This window comes from Ammospiza nelsoni, chromosome Z (assembly GCF_027579445.1).
Source record: "Ammospiza nelsoni isolate bAmmNel1 chromosome Z, bAmmNel1.pri, whole genome shotgun sequence".
NCBI classification, from domain to species: domain Eukaryota; kingdom Metazoa; phylum Chordata; class Aves; order Passeriformes; family Passerellidae; genus Ammospiza; species Ammospiza nelsoni.
In genome coordinates, this window is record NC_080669.1 from 9,111,696 (window position 1) to 9,133,633 (window position 21,938).

The window sequence follows — 21,938 nt, forward strand, 5'->3', positions numbered from 1 at the left end:
AGCCAGGGGTGCTGGCGGCCTTGAGCAGCTGAAGATGAGGCAGCGTGTGGCCAGTGGGCCAAGAAGGCCAAGGGCATGGTGGCTGTGCCAGCAGCAGTGGGGCAGCAGGAGCAGGGCAGTGAGCGTGGCCCTGTGCTGGGCAGCGCTGCGGCCACAGCTGGAGTGCTGTGTGCACTTGTGGGCCCTGGGGAGCAGAAAGTCATGGAGGGGCTGCAGCGTGTGCACAGAAGGATAGGGCAGCTGGGTAAGGGGTGCAGCACAAGGCCAGGGAGGACATGCCAAGGGAGCTTTAGCCTGGACCATGGGAGGCTCTTGAGGGACCTGCACGAGGCTTCCATCAATCCCCGCATAACTGTGCTCAGCACAAGGGCCTTTCCTCTCTGAAACATCACCTCACTACATCCAAGGTCTTCAGACACTGAAGTCACTGTCACTTCCGTCTTGTGCTTTATGGGTTTCCAAGGGGGAGAAAGCCTGTTCCTTTTCTCTTTTTCCAGCAAGCAAGGAGGCTTCTGCACAACATTTTCTGTTCCTTTAATCACTGAAAGGGATTCTGAACCCTTTCTGGTTTTCCATGTCTTCAGCAGCAGTAGCAAAGTCCTTGCTGGCTCTTCCTACTTTTCCATTTCAGAGTTTATAAGATCTAAAAGCTGCCTTTTGCAGAGACAACCTTGCCTGCAAATAGTAGACAAGGAGGAATATCGAATTCATAGCCTTATACTGTTCTGTTGAATGTGCCCATTTCAGTCTGGTTGGAGTGACTTCAAATGCCATTGCTACACAAAGTTCATGAGTTCTCCTTTGAAGATGTGTCTGTGGATGTGAGGAGAAATGAGGTTCTAAGCGCTAGGTAACGGCCTGTCCCTATCATTCTGTCTTGGCACAGGTGACAAGAGCAAGAGCCATTTTTCCCCTGGCTCTTTCTCCTATTCCAGAAGAAGACAGAGAGGAGGAAAATGAGCCAGATGACCAGCGCAAGCGTCCAGTCATGGTCACACCAAAGCCTGCTCATCTTCCCAAGAGAGTAAGTGCCCTTTGTGGGGGGCGCTGTCTTTAGTGCAAGGCAGAGATGCAAGTTTCTGAGCGGCCAGCACTTGCTGTGTCTGGCCAAGGATGTTAAGTGCTGGAGTCCTGCAGGACGTGGCCTTTTCCTGCAGGCAGTGACAGCTGGAAATTGGCCTTTGACCTGTCCCGTTGAGGCAGCACCGAGCTGGGGGCTGCAGCTGAGCTTCTGGCTGCTTGGCTCAGGGAAGCTCCATCTCTGGGCTTCTGCGGAGTTACGGCCAAGGGCGCAAGTGGTAGTGCTCAAAGTCAAAAGGTTTCGTTGGTTTGTTTTCCCTTTTGGAAAGGTGCCTTAACTTGTGGAAGTGTTCTGCAGTTTACTTGAGTCATTTTGAACTTGTAGAGTTACTGTTGGCCCAACTGCCTTTTGGCTTTTCAGAAGGCGCAAAGAGCAGTAGGGGCAAGTTTCTGCTGATCAGTTTTGTGCTGAAGTCTGCAGCTTGGGCAAGCGCATTGGAGCCCAGAGTGAGGGTGAAGCTGCAAGTGCTTGAGTGCTGTGTTGTGTTGCTCGGAAGAGGAAGGCCATCTTGCAATGGGGCCTGCTTTATCAGGAGTGAAATGGGCATCTTTGTGGCTGAGGAGGTGGTGGACCAAAAGGAGCCAGGGGTGCTGGCGGCCTTGAGCAGCTGAAGATGAGGCAGCGTGTGGCCAGGGGGCCAAGAAGGCCAAGGGCATGGTGGCTGTGCCAGCAGCAGTGGGGCAGCAGGAGCAGGGCAGTGAGCGTGGCCCTGTGCTGGGCAGCGCTGCGGCCACAGCTGGAGTGCTGTGTGCACTTGTGGGCCCTGGGGAGCAGAAAGTCATGGAGGGGCTGCAGCGTGTGCACAGAAGGATAGGGCAGCTGGGTAAGGGGTGCAGCACAAGGCCAGGGAGGACATGCCAAGGGAGCTTTAGCCTGGACCATGGGAGGCTCTTGAGGGACCTGCACGAGGCTTCCATCAATCCCCGCATAACTGTGCTCAGCACAAGGGCCTTTCCTCTCTGAAACATCACCTCACTACATCCAAGGTCTTCAGACACTGGAGTCACTGTCATTTCCGTCTTGTGCTTTATGGGTTTCCAAGGGGGAGAAAGCCTGTTCCTTTTCTCTTTTTCCAGCAAGCAAGGAGGCTTCTGCACAACATTTTCTGTTCCTTTAATCACTGAAAGGGATTCTGAACCCTTTCTGGTTTTCCATGTCTTCAGCAGCAGTAGCAAAGTCCTTGCTGGCTCTTCCTACTTTTCCATTTCAGAGTTTACAAGATCTAAAAGCTGCCTTTTGCAGAGACAACCTTGCCTGCAAATAGCAGACAAGGAGGAATATCGAATTCATAGCCTTATACTGTTCTGTTGAATGTGCCCATTTCAGTCTGGTTGGAGTGACTTCAAATGCCATTGCTACACAAAGTTCATGAGTTCTCCTTTGAAGATGTGTCTGTGGATGTGAGGAGAAATGAGGTTCTAAGCGCTAGGTAACGGCCTGTCCCTATCATTCTGTCTTGGCACAGGTGACAAGAGCAAGAGCCATTTTTCCCCTGGCTCTTTCTCCTATTCCAGAAGAAGACAGAGAGGAGGAAAATGAGCCAGATGACCAGCGCAAGCATCCAGTCATGGTAACACCAAAGCCTGCTCATCTTTCCAAGAGAGTAAGTGCCCTTTGTGGGGGGCGCTGTCTTTAGTGCAAGGCAGAGATGCAAAATGTTGCAAAAACATAAAGAATCTGATTAGATCCTCATTTTTAAAAATATTCACCCACATCCTATTGTATCTGGCCCCTTAAAAAAAGATGTCCCCCACTTTCTTCAAAGCCACTCTGAAGTCTTGGAAAGTGGCAATAAAGTCTCCCTGGGGCCTGTTTTTTACAAAACTGAATAACTCTACCTCTCTCTGCATTTCCTGAGTCAGAGAGCTCCTCTGGCTGTTTCCGTCACCCTCTTTTGTCATTTGGTGGGGTGCTCAGTTTTATCTAATGGCAAAAGAATTGAAGTAGAGCAATGCAGGATAAAGAGACATGAAATAGTGGTGCAGGAACCCAAGGAAGCCAGTCGTAGCCTAGGGGTCAGAGATTTGGCTGTGGGCAGGAGGGGTCCTGGGGTGCTCACTGTGAGCCTCCCGGGGGCCCTGGTTTGTGCCCCCCAGCCCACCCTTAGAGGTTTCTGCCACGCAAACAGGGACAGCTGGGAGGGACTTGTACCAGCCCCATCTGCTGCCTGGCACGCTCAAGCAGACGGGAACTGTGCCAGGGTTAGTGCCAGGTTGTGTGGCAGAGAGGGAACTGCAGGGCCCAGTGCCACTGGGCTGGCCCTGCTGGGAAGGAAGGTGCCATCCAGCACATGAGGGGCAGGGCATGGAAAGGTAGACACTGCTCTGTCTCCCTGTGGGAATCAGCACAGTGCCTGTCTTTCAAAGAGAGGGACCAGTGTGAGGCTTTAGAGATACCTGAAAAGAAGAAACTCCAAGGACAGAAAGCACCATTTCTAGAGCACTGGCAGGGCAAAAATCCTAGCAAGATGAAGACACCTGGATAAATGGATGAGTGGGATTCTGGGCCCCATTTGCCTGTGATGGCAAAGTCTGGCACATAAAGATGGAGGTGTAGATGGTCCCATTGGTCCTCTTCCTGCATCCTTCTATAAGCCAGAGGAATCCGATGAAGCACTGAGCTTGGAAAGTCACGGTCCATTATTTTTTGTTGATTTGTTTTTTTTCCCTTTGGGCAGCATCCATCTGTAACATTTGCTGAGCCTGCGTCCAGCCTGGTGCCGCTGATTGTTTCAGTGAAGAAGAGGAGGGAGACAAGAATGTGACAATCACATCAGGACCATTTTTTCGTCAACCACTTTAGAGCAGGACTGTAGGTTAGGATTAGGATTAGGATTAGGATTAGGATTAGGATTAGGATTTGGATTAGCATTAGGATTAAGATTAGGATTAGGGTTAAGGTTAGAGTAGGATTGTCTAATAGGAGTGCAGAGTAGGATTGGAAATGAATACAGTTTCTGAAACCACAAGTCACCTTGAAGATTCCCTTCCTTCTCACTCTGCGAATACGCTCAAGAATTTCTTCTGAATTGTCTGTTGTTTCTTAAAGGTGGAAAGTGACATGGCGTCTTTGACATGGTGTGAAAGTGGGAGGAAGGATGTTCTCATTCATACTCTCCAGACCACACTGCCTTTGGAATCTGGCCTACTAGTCTGTTTTTGGCCAGCTTTGGTATTTCTATTTGAGGCAGAAAGGGCAATTTGCTTTTGAAGGCAAAACCAAAAGAAGAATGAGGCAGCCCAACACCCTGTGCAGATGCAGGCCTTCAGCTGTGACTGGAGAACATTGGGGCTCCTGCCACTTGGATTTGTATCCCGAAATGCAATAATAATCTCTTTGGCTGCAGGAGAGCCTTGCTCAAGTGAGAAAGCAGAAAGGTCAGAGAGGGTGCTCGGGAAGGTCTCCTGTGGTGCAGAGCTGTCAGCGCCTGTGAGGTGAGAGCGAGCCCAGCCTTGGCTGGGGTGGAGCCCCGGCAGAGCCCCGGCAGAGGCCGGAGCAGGCTGAGCCCCGGCAGAGGCAGGCTGGAAGGAGGCCCTTGGAGCTGCAAGAGGCAGCAGCCGGGCCCTGGGTGCCTGTTCCCGGCAGTGGGCGAATCCTCCGCTCTCAGAGCCCAGGTGGCAGCTGGCTGCTGCCGAGGGGAAGCGCAGCCGTGCTGGGCACAGCCCAGCCTGGAGGCATTGGCTGTCTGGAGTGTGCCCAGGAGCAGAGAAAGGCCAAGGTCAGCCGAGGGTTGCTGGGCTGCCTGAGGATTCCTCCTCTTCTGCCGGCTGCCCTGCAACTCCTGGCAAAGGTCAGCAGTGTGTGCAGCACTCTGGGCACCGGGGCAGGGAGCCGGGCTGCTCGGCAGGCTGGAGCACAGGGCAGCCTCCTTCAGGCATGGCTCTTGTGCCAGGGGAAGCGAGGCCAGCGTGAGGCCGGGACAGCTTGGCAGGGCACATCTGCAGGAGCCAGTGCCTCACGCAGCTCTGGGAGGAAGCGCCCGCAATCCTGCAGTTCTGCACTGAGCCCGAGCAAAGGGGTGAGATGCAGAGTGTTTGGCAGGAATATTCAGGCCCACCAGGCCAGCCTGCTTTGTGCTCTCTGGCCCACAGCAAGCGCTGTTCAATGCAGCTCACACCTCTATTGCAGGGCTGTTCTTCTTCTCAGTAATCATCGCTCAGCTGTCTCTCACTGACATATTGCTGGCTGAAGATCTGTCTCTTCCATATCCCCTGAAAAAAGACCTTATCTTAGATTCTCAAATTTAGCATGCATGCCTGTGTTAAAAACAACCCCCACAAATCTTTAGGAAAATCAAGACATTAAAGCAGATTTCATTTATCAAACCCACAGCAACTGCATTGAATTGTGGGTGTATGAGCCTTTCTTCAAAACTTTCTTAAGAATATCTCTAGAGTAATTTTTGAGAGATAAGTATGCTGCCCCTAAAAAGTCCAGATTACTTGGCAAAGGGTAATTAGTCATCCATTAAGCATTCCCGCAGCTGCGTAGCATTTTCTTCTGATAACTGATCCCTGGATATTGCAACCAGCTTCTGATTTGTGTCTGCCCACTTCTTTTCCATGTTCTGAGCCAAGAGCAATAGTATCCTTGTGAGTGCATCTGAACACACTGGACACTGACACCTCATCCTATTGCCTATGTTCTCCCATGGAAGATTCCTTGCTCTTTTTTCTCTGCCACCAAAGGGGATCTGCAGTCCCTGCCGGGCACTGCTCGCTGTGGGTTGTCCAGGCAGAGGCGATGCTCTGGTGCACCTGGCGAAGGTGAGCCTCGGGCCCGGGCAGGGAGCGATGCTCCGAGCTGCCGCGGATCCGGCGGCGAAGCCGAGCGGTGCCGTGGCCTGGCTGGGAAGCCGAGCGGCGCCCGTGGCGCTGCCTCCCCGGGCAGGGCTGTGCTCTCAGCGCCGCCGGGGCTGCCAAACAGCACTTTCCACGCGCCTCCGGCTCCGGAGCCAGCCCCGCAGCCGCGCTCTCCCGAACCGCACTGACCCGCGCCCGTTCTCGGCCCGGCTGCAGGACTCCGTGATTCCGGGCTCTCCGGGTTCCCAGTCCGCCTGCAGGAGCCTCCGCTCCTGGACTCCCACCACTGGGCTCTCTTCTCTCACGTCTTTCCCCCCTTTCCCAGGCCTTGTCCACTCTACTCCGGATCTCCCCCTCTTCACAGGTTGTCCCCTGTCTCCTGGGTTCTCCCTCCTCTCTCGGGTTTTCCCCAGTCCTAAGCTACCCCTTGTCCCAAGCTCCCTCCCTTCCCGGGCTGTAGCCAGTGCTTTTATTCGTCTCCCTGGATCTCCCGTTCTCCCGATTACTCCTCCCTCTTCCAGGACCTCCCCCCTCTCCCAGGGCTCTTTACAGTAGCATCTCCAGTCCCTGTTAGGGAAGCTGCAGGAGCTACTAAATCTCAACCTCTGGGACAAAACATGTGAGAGATTACAGTGACATCTGCACCAGTATCCAGCATGCCTGTAATGTAAATTGTTTTACTACAGTGAGTCAGGCAGCAAGTCAATTTTGCTTGCTTGCGGTCCAAAAATTGCATCCAAAAGACCTCCCCCCTCTCCCAGGGCTCTCTACTGTCTTGGAAGGCTACCCACCCTTTCCCAGGGACCTCATCCCCCCTGTCCCGTTATCTCCCCTACTCCCGGGCTCGCCCCCCTCTCCTGGGATTTTCTCCCTCCTCCCAGCATCTCTCCCCTCTCCCGCTCACTCCTCCCTCTGCCAGGTCTCTCTCCCCTCTGCCGGGATGTCCGCCCGTTCCCGGAGCGCCCCATGCCCCCGGCCCCTCGCCGCCCGTCCCTCGCCGCCTCGGCCGGGCCGCTCCGGGGCCGCGCTCGGAGCGCAGCGGGGCCGGGCCGGGGCCGCCGGGGCCGCGTCAGCTCCGCCCCGCGGGAGGAGCCGCGACAGCGCCCCGGCAGCGGCCCCGCACAGTCGGAGCGGCCCCGGCTGCGCCCGGAGCTGGGCCTGGGAGGGGCTGCGGCCTGTGAGAGCTGCTCCGGGCTCACTCCGGACACGAGGAGCTGCGACCTGTGCTCGCTTTGTACCCTCAAGGCTGCCGGATGCCTTGCACTAAAGCTGGACTGCCCGGGCTATTCTGGTCTCTTCTGGTCCTCAGCTGAGTATTGCTGGCCGCGGGTCTCTGTACGAATCACGAAAGGGACGGGACTGCTGAGGAAGGCGCCTGGAGCTGTTTGTTTTCCAGCATCAGTCTCGTTACATGGTTGTTACAGTGGGAAGATGCCAGCAGCTCACATCCCTGGCAGCAGGCAATCAACTTACTTGAAAAGTTTTTTGACCACTCACACAAAGCAAGAGCATATTGACAGTAGTTCTGTGCAACCACTATAAGCACACGTAGCTTTTGTTAAAACACTGCTTGCTTATTTCAAACACTGTACCTGCTTTTGAGCCTTAAAACACAATGCACAGAGCTCCATTATTGTGATAAATAGGTATCATTCATGCTGATAAAATTTGAAAGAGTAATTGATACTGATACAGTAATTAATATTTGAGAATAATAAATAGTTAAAAAGTTGTAATGCCAAAGAAGAGAGGGAGAGGAGGGGCTCCACCCCCCTTCCCAGCAGCTGTTCTCAAGGACCACAGGAAAGAAGCTGAAGATACAGTTGCTAAAAATGAGCAAGAACCTGGTTCGGTCCCAACAAATCCTAATTATAAGGGATTTATTGCCTTGATATGTAGATGGAGTGATACGTTAGTCTTGGCTTACATTGGCTGTACTGGCTACGTGCTGGCTTGATGCGCATGTGTAACCCAAAGGTGAATTAAAGGACAACAAAGAAGACTACAGGGCCTTCATCAGTGACGACCCCCAAAGACTTGTGCGACCACCAAACCGAGTGGTGGCGCATGCGTGGTAAAGGTGGTGAGGAAGGCGGAGACAGAAAAGTGACGAACCGAAAATAGGAGGAGATGGTATTGACATATGGCATACAAGGGGTGATTTTCACTTGGCAAGCTTGTACGTGAAGTGGCAAGGGTCAAGAACTCTGCCCTCCGTACCTCGCGGTATCTTTTGCTTATGTGCTATTATTTGAACCAAATAATCCCTTATTTATATATTTTCTAAACTATTCAATTAAAATTACTGCTACCTAAATATTGTTTGGTTTTTTTGTTTTTTTGATGGGATAATTGGGCAAATATAACAATTATTAAGCTTAGAAGTTCCTAATATCTTGCTAGAGATACTTTTCTGTAGCTTAGGGAGTCATTCCAGCCAAGCGTTAATACACTGGTGGGTCAGTATCAATCAAATTAGAATGAGGAGCCCAATTCAGCTCCACGGAGCAGCCTCTGGACTGACTGACAGAAGTTCCCAGGCAATGGGAGCTCTCCTAAGATACAGACATTGCATTGGTTCAGAGTCTGGGGGCACAGAGATAGACCAATGAGATGTCTCGGCCTGGGAGTTTTGACTGGGCTAAATGGACTGTGGGTGCTGAAGGCAATAAACGAAGCTGTTTGCTGATGACCAAAGGGAGTTCTGTTTTGTGTTACATCTCAGACATATGAATGTCCTGCATTCTACAGTAATAGACACAAACCATTGTTCTATTTGTCCTTATTTTTCTACTTCTTATATAAATTTTCTGCTGACAAATCTACCGCTTAGCTCTAACCAAAGTTCTGCTTTCTCTGAGGTCTGCCTTTTGCAGCTGTCCCAGAACCCTCTGATTTGAAGGATTCCCACAATTCCCCCTCACGGTTTGGCTAAATAGAAGCCTTTGTAACCGTGTCGTTTATTAACTACCTTGCATTTCATAGCTTCACTGTAGTATACCTGCTTGTTACTTGCATAAAGCATCCTTCTTGCTCGCATTCAGCCTTGCTATATTCCAACACAGCAATTTTAATGCTGTGAAAGTCCAGTCAGTTCAAAGGAAAAAAGTCATGTCTGATAGCAATTACAAGTGATTGTTCCAAAAAAGTCTCGCCTGTTCTAAGGTCTTAATTCAAAACCTTCCTCCATGTCCATACCTTCATCCACCATCTGTGTGAGATTTTGGGAATTCTGTGTGAATCCATTTCCTGCCTCTCTCTCTTGTGTGATAAAAACTTCTTAGATTGTTTTGTCCATCATTTGTCACACACACCGACGTATGCAAGGTATTACTACCAGTATCACTGCCAAAACACCCAACATATGGAGACCTATTCTACAAGGTCCCCTTAGCCAAGGTGCAAACCTCCATCCTTGGAACAAATCATCTAACCAAGAGCCACCATCTTCTTTAATTGGAGCTGTCAAATCTTTCAGCTTTTCTATGCTTTTCTGGATGGATTCAGAGTGATCAGACAGGTTCATACAACACAATCCTTCAAATTCCTCACAACCATGTCCTTGTGCCAGTAAAAGAAAATCAATTGCTGCTCTATTTGGAAGAGCAGCATGTCTAACACTATTAACATCGGTCAACATGTCACTGATTGCAGTGGATGTGCCATTAGTTTGTTTACTCAGCCAATATGCAACCCGATCTAATTGTTTCAATGCCATTGCTGAAGGCAGCCGGGGTAAAAACAAACCTGCGGAAACCCTTTTTGCAGCCTTCCAGTGCGTGAAATCACTTCTACAGTTTTCACAATAATGACGAGCAGATCTTGTTCCCCTTTGTTTCTTCTTAATGACCGCTTTGGCAGTAGGCGCAATTACAGTGAGCATCCCATTGCTACATGGGCCACCTTCATGGGATGCCCTGCCAGGGCCTATCTACACAGGTGAACCAACATCCTTTTAGTAACTGTTGTGGATATTGGTCAGCTTTAGAAAGCAACTCTCAACATTCTTAATAATTACACCAAAACCTTGAGTTTCTGTATGCAAAACAATGGAGAGTAACATTGTGCTTTGGAGGATCACTTTCTCACTAATCATTAGCTGTAAATGTAAGGCAAAAATCCATTGTTAAAGGACCAAGGATTTCTAATTCTTGGGGTGCAGGTTCTGCTTTGGGAAGTTCTTTTTCCCAAATGTTACAATCCTATACAGAGCTCCTGCCATTGTCAATTTCACCAGGCTTACTATTGAATTGCTTTTTGACCAAGGGCAAATTTCTTTACTGGCACACTGACTAGTCAGGTTGAGAAAGGCTTTTCTGTTCCAAATTAGACAAACACATGGTATCCGAGCCTGCTGCCTTGGCTAAGGTTACCCAGACATTTGGTTTTGGTTGTTCCACAGACAAATCTACACTACAAATTGACTAAAACTCTGCACTAGAAGAAGCAATCAAAACTGACATCGTAGCAAAACATTGGCACAAGTGCTTTTGCGTTTTGGTGAACAAAGGCATGACTGAGTTTTGCTTGTTCCAAAATGTTTGGCAAAGTGTTGGAAATAAGCACTGTCAGTTTGTCCGCTCTTGCGTTTCCTTCCACTAAAAATCTAGGAAGCGAAGAATGAGCCCTGATGTGAGAAGCAAACTGTGGATTAGCTGGTTATTGTAAAGTTGTAAAAAGCCATGAAAGCCAATGATATCAAGTGTCGTTACTAGGATTCTTTAGAACTGATCCTTCTATTCTTTTAACCACATTAGCAACAAATGCAAAATGTGTGAATAAATTAAAAGGTTGTGGGAAGAACTGAGAAGCCTGAACCACAGCAGCAAGCTCAACAATCTGACCAGATCCCTCTTCTATTTGAATATCTGATTCCCAAGTTTTAGTTGGGAACTTGGTTTGGTTCAACCAAGTAATGACTGATTTGTGACCTCTGCCAGATCTCTTTAGTGAAGAGAGTTATTATGTTTAAAGGTTCTTTACTTAAAAAAAGGTTTCTCTCTAAAACTCAATTTTGCTGCAATAATTTGTGAGCCGGGTAATGAAGAGAAGCAATATCTGCAAAATTAAATAATTCTTGTTGTAAATCATCAGAATTTGCAGAATTTTGCATTGCCCAATCAAGATAATTCTTTTCAGTGGTAAATAGAGAACTGCAAATTCTTCACCTGCTAAACTTAATAACCTTGTTCTGGCCTTAATCAGAATTTGTGTTATCCTCTCTAAGACTGTGAAAATAGTCTTTGGAAACCTTGAGGGAAGAAAACCCCATTCTATTATCAACAAAGGATCTCTCTCAGAAGGGTCTGATTGAAAAATGACAGAACAAAGTTGCATCTTTCCTCCTAAAATTGCAGAAAAGAATGGCTTTTCTGGAATACAGCAATGAGCTTGTTGTCTTTGGAGAGCCTCCATGACCTTGTCATGCGCTGCACGAGCTTCAGGTATTCGAGTTCAGGAGAGTCGATGGCGCAGCTTCCTCTCAACAAATTAAAACATGGACCCAATTCATCGTTGCTGATTCCCAAAACAGGTCTGACCCAATTGATTTCTTCTAGAAGCTGTTGTAAGTCTTGCAGGGTGTTGACACTGGTCCGGAGCTGTATCTTCTGCAGTGTAATTGTTTTTTTCAGTCATCTTCCATCCCAGATACTTCCAAGGTGGAACTTCTTGAATTTTGGCTATGGAAATTTTAAGTCCAGCATTTTGGATTTCAGTAACAACACTAGGACGAGCTTGCTCCATCTCTGGCTTTGTTGGAGCTGCGATGAGCAAATCATCCCTGTAGTGTGAAATCACGGATCTTGGATACTTCTGTTGAACTGGAGACAAAACTTGTGTGAAAAAATATTGTCAAATTATAGGCGAATTCTTCATTTATAGAGGCAATGTTTTCCAGTGCTATCTCTGCATGGGTTCTCTTTGATTGATGACTAGAACTGAAAAGGCAAATCTTGGAGCATCATTGGGATGAAGTGGGATGTGGAAAAAACAATCCTTTAAATGAATGACAATGAGAGGCCAGTGTTTTGGGATCATTGATAAAGAAGGAAGTCCAGGTTGAAGACGTCTCATGTCTTCAGTCACTACATTGATCTTCATGTCATGAAACAACCTCCAGGAGTCCAATGTCTTCCTGTGGATGACGAATACTGGTGAATTTCAGGGACTCTTTGTGGGTGTGATGTGACTTTCTTGTAATTGCTCCTTTACCAATCATTTAAGGCTATTTATTATTTTCTCTGTTAAAGGCCATTGATCAATCCATATAGGAGGATCAGTTTTCCAGTTCAGCTTTCAAGTGGCAGGTTTTGACGTGGTTTACATCGCAGGCCCACCTCCAGTTCTGTTCCACATTGGGACAGGACGTCTCTCCCCCAGACAGTGAGAAGCTTCTGAACAAGGAAAGGACGCACTATTGCTGTCTTTCCTTCAGGACCTGTAATGTTAATCATGGATGCACTTTGCAAACACACGGTAGCATCTCCAGTCCCTGTTAGGGAACCTGCACAAGCTACTAAATCCCAATCTCTGGGACAAAACATGTGAGAGATTACAGTGACATCTGCACCAGTATCCGGCATGCCTGTAATGTAAATTGTTTTACTACAGTGAGTCCGGCAGCAAGTCAATTTTGCTTGCTTGCGGTACAAGAATTGCATCCAAAAGACCTCAGGACGTTAGCTTCCAAATGGCACAGACAGCATTGAATTCTCTGGAAAGTTGTTTTGCTTGGCTGTACTCATGGGTAGAAGAAATGCAATACCTATAGGTGTTTTTGGTGGAGTCGCTATAGGAACGTTACATGCAAGATTTAAATATATTGGTTTATTGTTAAAATCTATGGAAACAGCTGCTGGAAGGACTGCAAGTCTGAAAATTTTGGTGCTAGCTCTGCCTAGAATCAAAAGCTCTTGTCTTTGCTGAAAAAACCTGATAATTCCACTAGAAATACTTTCATACCAGAAACTATTTCAAAGGTGTATCAATTTTTGAGGGGGCCAATTCAAACCTTGTACGTGAGGGTATTGACCTGGGACCATTTGAGGGATGGTTACCTGAAGGATAAATGACTGAGGTACCAATGCCATTTGACTGGGTACTTGACTGTAAGGAGGTCACTACTTGTGTCCAGGTGCGGTGATAATCCGCGCTCTTTTTCCAGTTTAACAACAAAGCTTTGCCATCGATGTCCAATTGAGAATGACAGTACTTAGAAAGATGCTTCCCTTTCCTACACTGAGGGCAAATAAAATGTGGTTTAGGTTTGATGGTTGTTGTAGGACAATCTCTTTTCATGTGTCTGTCTTTACCACAAGCAAAGCCACAAGCCTTTTTATCAGAGTCCAACTGTACAGTACCAACAGATTTTTAAAAAATGTTTCTTTGTGCTTCAAGGGCCTTTTCAAGCTTTTCCATATTTTGTCCCAAATTTTCTCCCAAAGCCTTTCCCAAATTATCTCCCATTGGATTCCTAACTTTTCTTAAGAATCTGCAATCAGCTTTCCAAAAGCACTGATTTGCACATTAGCAAGATATTTTGAAGACATGAGCTTACTGCAAGCTGTTAGCATCTCTGTTACACTTGGAGGCTGATCAGGTAAAGTTATAATAGCTTTTTTTTGCATTCTTCCTATAAGTTCTTTGATATCGTGGTGAGAAGGAATTATGTATTGTGCATTTACATTGTTATGACCATATCTTACAGGTAAGGCAAGGAAGTGTTTATTTGAATCCAAATTTTTTCTAAATTTTGAATAATATTTGAATAATATGTAAGACCACTTAGGTAGTTGCAATGGAAGGTCTACTGTCAATTTAGACCATGTTTTTTTTCCTTTTCATCACTCCTGTATCTGATCCAGAAGAACAGGTAGTGTTGTCACAGCAATCAGCTGTTCCATGAACCCTGCCAAAAAGCTCCAAGTTCCAAGGTTTGTTTTTACCCTAGCTGGCTTCAGCAATGGCATTGAAACAATTAGATAAGTTTGGATATTGGCTGAGTAAACAAACTAATGGCACATCCACAGCAATCAGTGACATGTTGACCGATGTTAATAGTGTTAGACATTCTACCCTTTCAAATAGAGCAGCAATTGATTTTTTTTAACTGGCACAAGGACAAGGTTGTGAGGAATTTGAAGGATTGTGTTGCATGAACCTGTCTGATCACTCTGAATCCATCCTCAAAAGCACACAAAAACTGAAATTAAAGAAGATGGTGGGTCCTGGTCAGATAATTTGTCCTAAGAATGGAGCTTTGCACCTTGGCTAAGGGAACTTTGCAAAATCGGTCTCAGTGTATTGGGTGTTTTGATAGTGATATTAATAGTAATACCTTGCATCCTTCAGTGTGTGCAACGAGAGATGAACAAAACTGTCCAAGAAGTTTTTATCGCACAAGAGAGAGAGGTAGGAAATGGATTCACAGACAGTGCTCAAAATGTCATGGAGATGGTGGATGAAGGTATAGAAATGGAGGAAGGTTTTGAGTTAAGACCCTGGAATCGACAAGAGATTTTTGAACAATGACTTGTAACTATTGTCAGGCATAATTTATGGCCTTTCCACTGACTGGACCTTCACAGCATTTAATTGCTGTGTTGTAATTTAGCAATTTAATGCTTAGTGCCAACAAAAACATGCTTTAGGCAGATAAGAAACAAAAATATTATAGTAAGGCCACAAAACGCAAGTAATAAATGACACAATTGGTAAGGTTTCTTTTTGGGTGAAGAGAGAGGGGGAATTGAGGGAATCCATAAAATTAGAGGGTTTTGGGAAAGCTGCAAAAGGCAGGCCTCAGACACAGCAGAATTGTGAGTAGATCTAAAGCAACAGTCATGAGATAGGTCAGCAGAAAAAATTATTTAAACTGTAGAAAAAGCAAGGGCAAATAGAACAATAAGCCTGTGTATTAATGCTTGTCTGAATAGCTCTCTAAGCTGCACAAAGTTTATCTAGCAAGATATTAGGAAGGTTGACGTTTAATAGTGGAGCTCTGTGCATTGTGTTTTAAGGCTTACAAACAGGTACTGTATTTGAAATAAGCAAGCATTGTTTTAACCAAAGCTACGTGTGCTTATGGTGATTGGATAGAACTAGTGTCAATATGTTTTGCTTAGTGTGATTTGTTAAGAAGATTATATAGTAAGTTGTAACCTTCTGATTTTTGGCCTGCTGCCTGGATTGTGAGCTGCTAGCATCTTCCCATTATCATAATCATGTAATTACACTGATGCTGAAAAATAAACAGCTCTAGGCACTTTCCATAGCAGCCCTGTCTTGTTTGAAGTCTGTAAATAGCCCCCGGGCGGCGTCACTTGGCAGTAGTGTTGCCGCAGCAACTTTCCTGGGAACCCTGCTAGGAAGGGCTGGGGAGGAGAGCTCCAAGTTCTTGGTGACAGGAAGAAAGCCAGAGCCTGCTAACTCACATCTGGATTCACTAAATTGGATCTTTTTAGATTCATACAAATTGGGCTGCTCTCCAGCTGCAGACCCTGAATTTGTATTTGCGACACTTTCAAATGAACTGTTACAGGTACCACACCATATTCCTGCTTGCAGGGATACAGCTGGAAAACTCTCAGGTCCAAGAGCAATCTCAGCATGCTTTTCCCCATGACCCCAGCAGCCAATGAGACAGGCTTCAAGGCTTCTGAATGAACTGTCTCTGCCTCCACAGCAACTTTCCTGAGCTCTCCCACCTCCACCCCATCCACCTCTCTGGACAGAGCCATCCCTGCCCTGCTCAAGCCCTGGCTGCCCCCCGCCACCTCTGTCCTCTCCCCTGCCTGCTCCCCTGCAGGCAGAGCCAAATCCAAAGCCCCACCACCCGCTGTAACCGGAGGCTGGGGAGCCAAAAGTGGTGAAAATCCCGGAAAGTTTTGGCAGAGGAATCTATATGAAAAGAGTCCTCAGAGCTCCAAAGCCAACTGCCAGCCTGAGCCCGATCCGAGGGGGTGACTTCCTGGGAAGGGCAAACAGTGACAGGAGCGACCCTGCAGCCCCTCAACCAGGCAGAGCGGGTCCAGGCCCCCCCTTGGCTGACCCCACCTGCACAACTTCAGAATAAGATCCGGCCGCATCTTTTTCAGAAGAGCAGCAGAGCACAGAAACAGCAGCTCCTCTTTTGCAAAGCCTCTCCAAACATTAATCTCCTGGACCAATTTGATTCCCAGCCTCCCTACAACATGTCCCATGACCACTCAGTCTCTTGGAATGCAAGAAAAATCCCAAACACTCTCTGGGAATTCTGGGGTTGGATGATTTCCTGGAGGAGTTGGGGCAATGATTCCTGGTTGCAGCGTCAGTGACTCAGGGAATCCTGGAAAAAGCAGAGAACATGACCAAAGCTGGAAGCTGATCTGATTCCCCTTTTCCGGGCTTTGGGGTGCTGTCCACACTGCCTGGAGAAACCCTGGACATGCCAGGACACCCTGAATAAAATCCGCGATCCCCCAGAGAAGGATGAAGGTCCAGCACCACTCAGAATTAAAGACTCAGAGCCAGGTGTTCTGTTCTGATGTTTGAGAAAGTCTCTGTTACAATCATTCTGATCAAAGCTCTCCATTAAAGCTCTGGAGACAGGCGTAAGTTTGACCAAAGACTCTTCCTTTTTGAGAGAGACTAGATTGTGAATTTTCCATTTTATCTGGTCCCAGAAATCAAAGGTAAAATCAGACTTCAAGTCTATATTTTGAGTATTCACTTTTTCCCAGATTAATAAGTCTTTTAGTGCCCATTATACATGATCAATCCATTTGGGGAAGTTTTAGGTTCAGATTCTTGAGGCTTTACATTTTTACATCTCTAGACAATGCTTCCAGGAATCCAAACAGATTTCAGAAATTAAACTTTTCTCCTTTTTTCCTCAGTCTTTGCACTCCTGTGCACCAGACATCTTCAGTGAATGAGTTCCACTCTAATCCATCTCCAAGATGAATCTCCCAGCTGTGTTCACACTGGTGGTTCGTGTGTCTCCTCTGCATAGTGCAATTTTAAAATCTTCGTTCTTTATTATCTCTGCCCTTCTTTTTCTGTTTTAACTTGCAAATGAATGCAGATGTATCAGAAATGCATAATTTCATTTCTGACGCATCATTTCCTGTGTAGTAATTTCATTGCATCCTGTTCTGATGTTATGCTAGCCTTACAGGTTTTATTCTAAGTGGACTCCTGTTTTCTTGAATATGGAAGTTCTATAATGCAATGCTCTCATTCACCTGCTTTCATGAAACCCTTCATTAACATTAGCACAAGGAGCTGTGTGGTTCCCTTCTGCTTTGTAGAAGACTTAGGAAACTCAAGTCCTGCTGAGCTACAAAAGAACATACATGGTGCTTGGTAATTCCCCAATGAGCTTAAATTAATGGTTAAACAACTGCAGCTTATTCACTTCACAGAAATTGGGAGAAAAGACACTGCAAATATTGAGGAATGCACTGCAAGGTGGATGGGCATCCCTCATTTATCCAGACAGACTGATCTCACTGGCAAAATTCCCTCTTTTCCAAAGGTTTTCATTTGCTTTGCCTGTACTTCGTATGGCTGCAGGTCACTTTTCCCTTGATTTAAGGAAGTATCTTGGCAGGTATTCTTGGTGATATATCTTGCTAATTCTGCCCTTGGAGGAATTTCTCAGTTCTGCAGTCCTTATTACACGCCCTGTTCTAAAAGACTTTTATGCTATTTTCCCTCTCTCTGTTTTCACACGTTTAACAAAGTTTTCTTTCTAAGGATATTAATCACAATATCCCAAAAGATTAAAAAATGCTTAGTTATTTTTTCCCTAAGTATTTACAAAAGAACAGTCCAAAAAAAAAAAAAAATCTGTATACCTGTTGGATGTAAAATGCAAATAGAAATAAACTTGAAAGATCTCCCAAAAGCCTTAAGAAAAAAAACCATGCATTCTATAAAACCCAGGGTATTCATCTACAGTATACAAAAATGGGCACGTTCTAGAGGAGAAAATTTGTGCAACGGTTCTGCACAGAATTCTATGCTTTCCAGCTTTTTGCCCTTCAGGAGCAGTGCCATTCTCTGAACTGGAATGTTCTGAGCATGTTCTGCTCACCACGGCAGCTTTCTGCTCTCCCCTGGTACAGATCATCCTGCCAGCAAAGGGGGAGTGCAGCCACCACAACTCGCAGCAACTTCCCACACAGCAGGAACCTGAAGGACAGAGATGGCTTTCACCAGCTCCTGTGGGTTCTAACAGTACCACCTCTCGGCTGCTGAAACCCTGAATTTCTGTGTTGCAGTGCGTTAGTTTCCGAGTCAAATGTTCTGTTAGCTTGCGGTATGTTCAAGTGTTCCCCGACTTCTTGCAGTTAGTTTCTCCCCTGTGTTATGCCCTCGTACCCAAGTGTCCCTCAAGGAATCCCCTCCCTCCTCACCGGATTTTTCCCTGTCTGTCAAGACAACCCGGCCCCTTGGGCCCATCCATCAGCCCAAAGCCTACCCTTTGTTCCAGAAAGTTCCCTGTCCCTCACCCCAAGATCCAATCCCTATCCCAACTCTTCCTCCTCCCCTTGTTCTGATTTGTTGTAGCTCTCAAATCCACACCCCGAGAGTCGCTTATTGGTTACTATATGGTGTCCACCCCAGTTTTGAAAGATTTTAAATGCCCGAGCAGAAGGGTACTTGGGGTTCTTTGAACCTCTGTTCCTCCTTGGGGGAGTTTTCCTGCCAACCTTTCCCCCGCCTCTCTTGATAAATTAGCTGCACTTTACACCATAGAAGAGTTGTTTCTGCCTCCTTCACTCGGTCCTCCTGTGGTCTCTACTGTTGGGCAGCTGACCTAGAGGTTCTGGCTCAGGCAAAATCCCAACCTAACCAGCTCCTTATTCCTGCCACTGTCCCTGGAACATCACAGAGCTAGCCAGGGCTCCGGAGGGCAGTGACAGTGACCCACGCCTTGGTATGTCACAGCCCCCAGAGCCACACCTGCCAGGCCACAAGCCCCAGCCCTGGTCCCCACTGCCGGCCTCAGGAGCTCCTGGGCATCCTCAGCCTGGGTGCAAAGGCAGCCACAGGAGCCCCCCAGGGCGCTCTGGATCCAGGCTGCTGACACCCTAAAGCCAGCACTGAAAGGGACATGGATGGGGACTGCAGCTGGATCTTCCAGTGCTCACCAGCCCTGGCTGCCCTCCGAGTGAGCCCAAACCTCACCTGCAGCGCCTTAAGCACAATTACCCTTCTGGCCCGTTCTGGAACGTGATGTTCCCACATCCTACACCAGCCCTTTGCAGGGAGTGACCAGCTCCCAGCTGCTCTGCTGCCCTGGCATTACTTTCTCTTTTGCTGCAATGAAGTTAACGGGTACAATCATGGAAATCCCAGCAAAACATTTGCTTTTCAGGAGCTCTTAGGCAAAAAACCTCCACTGCTCACCAGTTTTTGCCCAGAAAAGGAGATCTTGACAAAGCATAAGGCACAGGCAGGGCTCTGGCATAAGTATTCCTGAGCCACAGGATTTTACCCATTGCTGTTGCCAGCTGCTTTGCTGATATTTTAGAGCCAGTTCTGAACAGGGGCTGCTGTTGACAGGGTAGGAAAATTTGGAGAAGTAAAGGTGCAGGAAACAACAACAACAACAAGAAAAAAACAAAACCCACAACAAAAATCCCAAGTGGTATAACAATTAAAAATACAGAGCCCAGTAGAAGTCCATGGAGATGGTTCAATAGAAAATGCCACCAGCAGTGAGCAGAGCCCGAGGCTGCTCACTGCCACCACAGGGGCTCCTCAGTTCCCTGCTGCTTTGTGTTTATCTCTGCTGGGCTCCCTCTGTTCCTTCAGCAGATGCAGCCCTGCCTGGAAAGGGCTCCATGCTCTGGTGTTCCCAGCTTGCTCCAGGCTGCATTCTTAGCAACAGTGAAAGAAGAGGTGAAACAGAGAGGCATTTTCTCTCCTGCCTGCAAACTCTTCTCCTTCAGTTCCAGTGCCAGAGATCATTCCTCTGTCAGGTTGGCACTGTGCCTGCTGCATCTTCGTCCCTGTTCCTTGCATCAGCTCCTGCACATCAGCACTCGCTGTGCCACATCATGAACAGAGAGCTGTGTCAGAAGAGCAAGGCTTGCGTTTTCTTGGTTTTTCTAACAGAAGAAGCATGAGTCCAAATAAATTAGTTGTTGGTTCTTGGCCTCCTTTTAGATAACTCTTTTCTGCTTTAATGCAAAAGGCTTTTCTACCACATGGATGGAATTACCTGTAATTGGCAGTTGCTTCAGGCTGTCAGGCACCATGGGAGTTTTTTCTTGTCTCTGATGAGGATTTGGTGAATTTTCCATGGGTCACTTGGTGGTGTCACCATGGGCTGAGCTCAGCGGCCGACTCTGCTGTCCCCAGGGGATGCATTGGGATGCCAAGCCCCTCAGGGCTGGAATTCAGGGTTGGGCCGGATCGGAGCGCCAGGAGCCTAGGCCCGTGAGGAGCTGCTGCTGGCGCTGGCTGCGCTCAGCCCGCTGTGCCGAGCAGCCGCGGCCATGGCGACACGGGCGGGAACTGTGGCCGAGGCCGGCGGGCGGCCCAGGCCGGCTCGCAGCTGCGAGGACGCCGACAGCCTGTGCCCTGAGGCCGAGGCGGTGGCGGGCGCTTTGCGGGCAGGGCTTTTCCGAGCCGGCTCCCGTGTGGGCCGCGGCAGAGGCAGGCGGGAGTGCGGCGGGGCCGGCAGCGGCGGGCAGAGGCCGCAGAGAGCAGCAGCCCGGCCGGGCCCGCTGCGGAGCGGCACGGAGCTGCCGTGCAGCCCTCGGCCGTGTCTGTGCGCACAGGGCAGGAGCAGAGGCCGGAGCAGAGGCAGGAGCCGCGGCAGCTCGCCGGCCATAGCGGCAGCTCGCCGTGCCCGGGGCCGCAGCCGCAGCTCTCCCCTGCCGGCCACAGCAGCAGCCGCTTTCCTCCGAGGCTCCAGCGCTTCCCGAAGACGATGGGCCCGGCCCCCCAGCACGGCCTAGAGCCCCGCAGCGAGAGGAGCCGCCGGCGCCGCAAAGGGCAGCGCCGAGGTCGCAGGTTGAGGAGGAGGACATGAGGCTCTCTCTCTGGGCCGCGGTGGGGCAGCTCTGCCCTCTTGGCCTTCGCCTTGAGCCCTTTGCTTCTTTTCCATGAGCCCTGATCACCCCATCCTCAGCCAAGGGCCCCCACAGCCCTTTCCAGGGCTGCAGGAAAAGCTCCCTCAGTGACAGAATCACAGAATCAGTGGCTTGGAAGACAGATGCTTTTAAGATGATCGAGTCCAACCCATGCCTTAACTCCTCAACTAAAGTACGGCACCCAGTACCACATTCAGTGTTTTTTCAAAGGCTTGCAGGGATGGTGAGTCCACCAGCTGCATGGAGGGGTCACACCACAATACTCTGTACCTGTAAGTGCCCGCTGTGGTTGGTGCTGTCTTTAGTGCAAGGCAGAGGTGCAAGTTTCTGAGTTGCCAGCACTTGCTGTGTCTGGCTGAGGATGCTGAGTGCTGGAGTCCTGCAGGACATGGCCTTTTCCTGCAGGCAGTGACAGCTGGAAATTGGCCTATGACCTGTTATGTTGGGTTCCTGTCTCTCCTGCAGCCAAAGAGATTGCATTTAGGGATCCAAATCCAAGTGGCAGGAACCCAAATGCTCTTGAGTCACAGCTGCAGGCTTGAATCCACACAGGATGTCAGGGCTGCCCCACTCCTCTTTTGGCTTTTCCTGCAAATGCCACTGCCTTTTCTGCCTCAACTAGAAATACCGCAGCTGTGCCAAAACCAGCTAGTGGGTGGTATTCCAAAGGCAGTGTGCTCTGGGTAGGATGAATGAAGAAGAACCTTCCCCACTTTTGAACCGTTCAAAAGAAACCATAAGTGTGTCTTAGCACCAATAGAAAAACAACTGCTAACTGAGGAGGAAATGTTAGTTTTCGGAGGGAGTCAGAAAGGGATCTTTCAAACCATCTTCCAAATGAGTTGATATTTCAGAAACTTTAATTACTTTATTTAATAATCCTAGTCTAGAACCATATCCTACAAAACTCTACAACAATCCTACTCTAGAATCTGACTCTACAATTCTACTCAAAATTGGCTA

At 48.2% G+C, this 21,938-nt stretch overlaps 1 pseudogene; it reads left to right on the top strand.

Annotated features, from left to right (window-relative positions):
* The window catches only part of LOC132087020 (serine/threonine-protein kinase PAK 1-like), a 353,184-nt pseudogene that overhangs the window by 106,629 nt on the left and 224,617 nt on the right, over nt 1-21,938 (top strand).